Here is a 7,782-nt window from a genome sequence, read left to right as displayed (position 1 = left end):
TTACGGACCTGCCTCGTTCCTCGGGGAAGACTGTGATTCTGGTAGTAGTGGACCGTTTTAGCAAAATGGCGCATTTCATTCCCTTTCCTGGGTTACCCAATGCTAAGACGCTGGCGCAAGCGTTTGTTGATCACATTGTTAAATTGCATGGCATTCCTTCAAACATCGTTTCTGATAGGGGCACGCAATTTGTTTCCAGATTCTGGAAGGCCTTCTGTTCTCGCTTGGGGGTTCGGTTGTCGTTCTCTTCTGCTTTTCACCCGCAGTCGAATGGCGAGACCGAACGCGTCAATCAGAATCTAGAGACATATCTGCGCTGTTTTGTGGTGGAGAATCAGGAGGATTGGTGTTCTTTTTTGTCCCTTGCTGAGTTTGCTTTAATTAACCGTCGCCAGGAGTCCTTTGATAAGTCACCATTTTTTGGGGCATATGGGTTTCATCCGCAGTTTGGGACATTCTCTGGAGAGGGGTCTTCTGGTTTACCTGATGAGGAGAATAGATTTTCCTCATCTTTGTCATTTATTTGGCAAAAGATTCAGGGTAATCTGAAGAGGATGAGTGAGAGAGATATAAGCGTGTGGCGGATAAGAGACGTGTGCCTGGTCCGGACCTGAATGTGGGTGATCTGGTGTGGTTGTCTACAAAGAATATCAAACTGAAGGTTCCCTCCTGGAAGTTGGGTCCTAGGTTTATTGGGCCTTACAAGATCTTGTCCGTCATCAATCCCGTTGCCTTCCGTCTTGATCTTCCTCAGACTTGAAAGATCCATAATGTTTTTCACAGGTCCCTATTAAAACCTTATGTCCAACCCACTGTACCCTCCTCTTTGCCTCCTCCTCCGATTGTTGTTGATGGTAATCTTGAATTTCAGGTCTCTAGGATTGTGGATTCTCGCATTATCCGCAGTTCTCTCCAGTACCTCGTTCATTGGGAGGGTTATGGTCCTGAAGAGAGGATGTGGGTCCCAGTGGCGGACATTAAGGCCACTCGTCTCATCAGGGCTTTCCATAGGTCTCATCCTGAGAAGGTGGGCTCTGAGTGTCCGGAGTCCACTCATAGAAGGAGGGGTACTGTCACCGCCAGCTCTGTGAGAAGATCTGGCAGACGTTCTTCTCTACCAGTTGTATGATGTTCTTTGTTTTGGTTTCACTTTCTCATCTCCTTTCCTTCTCGTCAGCTGTCACCTATTTGCACCGATTGTCTCCCTTTATATTCCCTCCCATACTGCCTCACTTTGCGGTTTATACTTCTTCCTGGATTGTGTTCACTGCTGGAGGCTGCTTCTCCTGATTCCTCAGATAAGTCTGTTTCCTTTATTTGTGTTTCTTGCTGGCTTGATTGTAGGTGACCCTGACTCCGTCCGTATTAAGTGCAGGGAGCCGGTGGTCGTGTCCCCTCACTATTATAGGGTTTTCAGGTGTCACATAGTATAAGGTACGAGGGCATGCAATCGTCTACCATAAAGATCTTTGCATGGGCATAGCAGTCAGGGAGAGCTCTAGGGGTTTTATAGGGCTCACCCATATGCTCCTTAGTTTGGGATCAAGCCAGTCGGATGTTTATTTATAAGTTCCAGCTTTCTGCAACACCATTCGTGACACCATCACCACCTCCTCAGGCAGAGAGTTCCATAGTCTCACTGCTCTTACCGTAAAGAATCCTCTTCTATGTTTGTGTACAAACCTTCTTTCCTCCAGACGCAGAGGATGTCCCCTCGTCACAGTCACAGTCCTGAGGATAAATAGATGATGGGATAGATCCCTGACTGAATTGTACTGACCCCTGATATATTTATACATAGTTATTAGATCTCCCCTCAGTTGTCTTTTTTCTAAAGTGAATAACCCTAATGTTGATAATCTTTCAGGGTACTGTAGTTGCCCCATTCCAGTTATTACTTTAGTTGCCCTCCTCTGGACCCTCTCCAGCTCTGCTATGTCTGCCTTGTTTACAGGAGCCCAGAACTGTACACAGTACTCCATGTGTGGTCTGACTAGCGATTTGTAAAGTGGTAGGACTATGTTCTCATCACGGCCATCTATGCCCCTTTTGATGCAACCCATTATCTTATTGGCCTTGGCAGCAGCTGCCTGACACTGGTTTTTGCAGCTTAGTTTGCTGTTTATTAAAATTCCTAGATCCTTTTCCATGTCAGTGTTACCCAGTGTTTTACCATTTAGTATGTACGGGTGACTTGCATTATTCCTTCCCATGTGCATAACTGTACATTTGTCAGTGTTAAACCTCATCTGCCACTTATCTGCCCAAGCCTCCAATCTATCCAGATCGCTCTGTAGTAGTATACTGTCCTCTTCAGTGTTAATTACTTTATACAGTTTAGTGTCATCTGCAAAAATTGATATTTTACTATGCAAGCCTTCTACAAGATCATTAATAAATATATTGAAGAGAATAGGGCCCAATACTGACCCCTGAGGTACCCCACTAGTGACAGTGACCCAATCTGAGTGTGTACCGTTAATAACCACCCTCTGTTTTCTATCATTGAGCCAGTTACTTACCCACATACAGACATTTTCTCCAAGTCCGAGCATTCTCATCTTATATACTAACCTTTTATGTGGTACAGTGTCAAATGCTTTGGAGAAGTCCAGATATACGACATCCATTGATTCGCCGCTGTCAAGTCTAGAACCTACCTCCTCATAGAAACTGATTAAATTTGTTTGACATGACCGAGCCCTCACGAAGCCATGCTGATATGGCGTTATTTGCTTATTTCCGTTGAGATGCTCTAAGATAGCATCTCTCAGAAAACCTTCAAACAGTTTACCCATGATAGATGTTAAACTTACCGGCCTATAGTCTCCAGGCTCTGTTTTTGGACCCTTTTTGAATATTGGCACCATATTTGCTATACGCCAATCCTCTGGGACATTCCCTGTTACATACATCAAATAAATATGATCACATCACAAATCACTTCTCCTGCCTGTCTGCTTTGGTAAAGCCGGGCATAGATGGGCTATGTCAGGCTTTAGCAGAGTGGGCACAGGACCGTGGACACAGGGCGCGATATGTATGCGAGCACAGCTGAACGAGTGCAGGGCAGGAGCCCGCATACACATTGCTCTTCCTGCCTGTGACATCCCCCCCCCCCCCCCCCCCCGGGGCATTTTGGGGGGCATTAGGGGTTTAACTCCTTGCTGCTGATGCTGAGTATGCACACAGCCACCAAGAATATCCCCCCCCCCCCCAAAGGTGACTGATGTGCTGGGAGGGGGGGATATGTTTGGTGGCCGTACATACTTAATAGTAAAACACTCGTTAACACTGACATGGAAAAGGATCTAGGAATTTTAATAAACAGCAAACTAAGCTGCAAAAACCAAAGTCAGGCAGCTGCTGCCAAGGCCAATAAGATAATGGGTTGCATCAAAAGGGGCATAGATGCCCGTGATAAGAACATAGTCCTACCACTTTACAAATCGCTAGTCAGACCACACATGGAGTACTGTGTACAGTTCTGGGCTCCTGTGAACAAGGCAGACATAGCAGAGCAGGAGAGGGTACAGAGGAGGGCAACTAAAGTAATAACTGGAATGGGGCAACTACAGTACCCTGAAAGATTATCAACATTAGGGTTATTCACTTTAGAAAAAAGACAACTGAGGGGAGATCTAATAACTATGTATAAATACACTGCTCAAAAAAATAAAGGGAACACAAAAATAACACATCCTAGATCTGAATTAATTAAATATTCTTCTGAAATACTTTGTTCTTTACATAGTTGAATGTGCTGACAACAAAATCACACAAAAATAAAAAAATGTAAATCAAATTTTTCAACCCATGGAGGTCTGGATTTGGAGTCACACTCAAAATTAAAGTGGAAAAACACACTACAGGCTGATCCAACTTTGATGTAATGTCCTTAAAACAAGTCAAAATGAGGCTCAGTAGTGTGTGTGGCCTCCACGTGCCTGTATGACCTCCCTACAACGCCTGTGCATGCTCCTGATGAGGTGGCGGACAGTCTCCTGAGGGATCTCCTCCCAGACCTGGACTAAAGCATCTGCCAACTCCTGGACAGTCTGTGGTGCAACGTGACATTGGTGGATAGAGCGAGACATGATGTCCCAGATGTGCTCAATTGGATTCAGGTCTGGGGAACGGGCGGGCCAGTCCATAGCATCAATGCCTTCGTCTTGCAGGAACTGCTGACACACTCCAGCCACATGAGGTCTAGCATTGTCTTGCATTAGGAGGAACCCAGGGCCAACCGCACCAGCATATGGTCTCACAGGGGGTCTGAGGATCTCATCTCGGTACCTAATGGCAGTCAGGCTACCTCTGGCGAGCACATGGAGGGCTGTGCGGCCCTCCAAAGAAATGCCACCCCACACCATTACTGACCCAATGCCAAACCGATCATGCTGGAGGATGTTGCAGGCAGCAGAACGTTCTCCACGGCGTCTCAAGACTCTGTCACATGTGCTCAGTGTGAACCTGCTTTCATCTGTGAAGAGCACAGGGCGCCAGTGGCGAATTTGCCAATCTTGGTGTTCTCTGGCAAATGCCAAACGTCCTTCACGGTGTTGGGCTGTAAGCTCAACCCCCACCTGTGGACGTCGGGCCCTCATATCACCCTCATGGAGTCTGTTTATGACCGTTTGAGCAGACACATGCACATTTGTGGCCTGCTGGAGGTCATTTTGCAGGGCTCTGGCAGTGCTCCTCCTGTTCCTCCTTGCACAAAGGCGGAGGTAGCGGTCCTGCTGCTGGGTTGTTGCCCTCCTACGGCCTCCTCCACGTCTCCTGATGTACTGGCCTGCCTCCTGGTAGCGCCTCCATGCTCTGGACACTACGCTGACCGACACAGCAAACCTTCTTGCCACAGCTCGCATTGATGTGCCATCCTGGATAAGCTGCACTACCTGAGCCACTTGCGTGGGTTGTAGACTCCGTCTCATGCTACCACTAGAGTGAAAGCACCGCCAGCATTCAAAAGTGACCAAAACATCAGCCAGGAAGCATAGGAACTGAGAAGTGGTCTGTGGTCACCACCTGCAGAACCACTCCTTTATTGGGGGGGGGGGGGGGTCTTGCTAATTGCCTATAATTTCCACCTGTTGTCTATCCCATTTGCACAACAGCATGTGAAATTGATTGTCACTCAGTGTTGCTTCCTAAGTGGACAGTTTGATTTCACAGAAGTCTGATTGACTTGGAGTTACATTGTGTTGTTTAAGTGTTCCCTTTATTTTTTTGAGCAGTGTATATCAGGGGTCAGTACAGAGATCACTCCCATCATCTATTTATCCCCAGGACTGTGACTGTGACGAGGGGACATCCTCTGCATCTGGAGGAAAGAAGGTTTGTACACAAACATAGAAAAGGATTCTTTACGGTAAGAGCAGTGAGACTATGGAGCTCTCCGCCTGAGGAGGTGGTGATGGTGAGTACAATAAAGGAATTCAAGAGGGGCCTGGATGCATTTCTGGAGTGTAATAATATTACAGGCTATAGCTACTAGAGAGGGGTCATTGACCAGGGAGTTATTCTGATTGCCCGATTGGAGTCGGGAAGGAACTTTTTATTCTACTAAAGTGAGGAAAATTGGCTTCTACCTCACAGTTTTTTTTTTGCCTTCCTCTGGATCAACTTGCAGGATGACAGGCCGAACTGGATGGACAAATGTCTTTTTTTGGCCTTATGTACTATGTTACTATGCGCACACTCGCCATCAGCAGCAAGGAGTTAAAGGGGTTATCCAACCCCTAATGCCCCCCAAAATGCCCGGGGAAGGGGGGGCATGTAGGAGGAAAGCACACTGTCCCCCTGAGTCCTCTATGAGTACCCCCCCCCTGAGTCCTCTATGAGCCCTGCCCCCCCAAAAAACGTCACTGCTTGCTGCTGCCCTCAAGAATACCCATATCCAACCAACCATATAGACCGGTCCGGAGTGGTCCATCAGTCTGGGCTGGGGAAGGGGGGGCTGCACTCACTGCCACTGGCTGATGACTATGGGGCAGCAGACGTGAGCGCAGGGACCGAGAGGATGTTAGTAGGCAGGGTGTGTGTGAACTTGTGCGGCGCCTGCTCCTGCCAGCTACACACTGGCCAATCAGCAGCAGGATATTTGCGCTGAGAAAGGCTGATTGGCCAGGGCCCGCATCATCAGGCCAGACGGGGTGGGACGGGGCGAGGGAGAGCACAAGTGCCGCTGCCGCATATTAACTAATAACTGTCTGTGCAGAGTAGACGGAGGGGTCGGGGCCTTCCGTGTGCTCCGGTCCCCCCTGTGCGGCGGGCCCCATAGCAACAGCGTGGTCTGCCTAGTGGCGTAGCTATAGGTGAAGCAGCTGCTTTGGGGGTTGAACTCAGAAGGGCCCACCCAGGAGGAAGACTAAACACTGTAGGAAATGGATGGAGTGGCTGCTGGGTCTCGTCTAAGAAAGCAATCTTGACTAGCCACAGGAGTGGGGATTTCATCGAAGCAGGGGGTTGCGAAGTTGCTGGGGGCCCAGTCATTTCTAGTTATGCCACTGCACAAGTCCTATATTTTTCAGTGTATGTCTATCCTCTGTCCTAACCCCATCACTAAGGGTTGGAGCAATACCACAGGCTGATCATCACTGCATGAAATTAACCCCATTCTGCTGTGTCCCCCCCCCCCCACCGCCCAAAAAAGTAACTGTAATTATAGGTGCTTAAGGGGAAGATTGGACCACCATAAAATACCAGCCACCGACATCAGATAAGATAACAAGGATTCGGGTCTGACCTATATACACATTATCAGTCATCCATGGGCAGCGAGACTGAGATCTGTTAAATCTTTGACTCCTAGTTTCCCCTGAGAAAACACAAGACCAGAACCTCCTGCTCCCAGACACCAACAACTAGACGGGCGGACCGGGATGACACATTCTTATAGAAAGATCCGCCGGATAAAAACATGATTTGGCACTGACCAAAAACGTATACAGAAGAATATAGAACTAATCTATTATATAAAAAGTGGTGTCACTGTGTGAGAGGATAGGTAATGTAATGTAAAAAGTTACAGCTAGGGATGAGCGAAACGACTTCACATAAAACTTCGCTCCAATACTGTACGGAGCAGAATGTATTGGCTCCGATGAGCTGAAGTTATTACTTCGCGAGACTTCGGGTAATAACTTCATAAATGAATTTGTACTGTCAAAAAACATTTCCTGAACTCGGGTTCGGTTCCAAGTGGTACCTATCATTACCAAATCACAGTAATATTAATGCATGTTAGGTAGGTATATAATCTGTTAATCACTGACATTTTAAACCTACTTAAAACTTAACTTTTATATAGAATATTCATTAAAATAAGTCCCACAAAAACTAAATCTATGTTTTAGATGACTGCAGATAGTTATCTAGCAGAGTTCTTTTAGGGTATATAGCACCTTAACACATATAATAATGTCTGTTGTTACACTGAATTGTTTACAACCACTCACTGGTTTGATGTACAATATCTTCGGGTGCCTATGATGAATCCGGGGTCTCAGATTCCAAAACTTAAAGTTGATGATTCCTTTGTCAGGCTGTAGACGTTTCCACTGCAGAGAATGGTCCAAAAGATCAAAAATGAAAAAAAGGGAGATAATATCCCTACAGTACTATTAAAGCCCTGCCTAAAAGCGGAGAGGTCTCCCGCCTAAAAGCGGGAGAATCACCCCCTAATAGAGCGACCCCACTTATCGATGTCTGACCCTAGACTCGACTAGCCCTAAACAATAACTCCCAAACAAACAAATTCCCGCCGCGTTTCCTGTG

The sequence above is a fragment of the Bufo bufo genome, chromosome 6 (assembly GCF_905171765.1).
Source record: "Bufo bufo chromosome 6, aBufBuf1.1, whole genome shotgun sequence".
Lineage (NCBI taxonomy): Eukaryota > Metazoa > Chordata > Amphibia > Anura > Bufonidae > Bufo > Bufo bufo.
The sequence above is the reverse complement of the archived record's forward strand: the minus strand, read 5'-3'. Positions refer to the sequence as shown.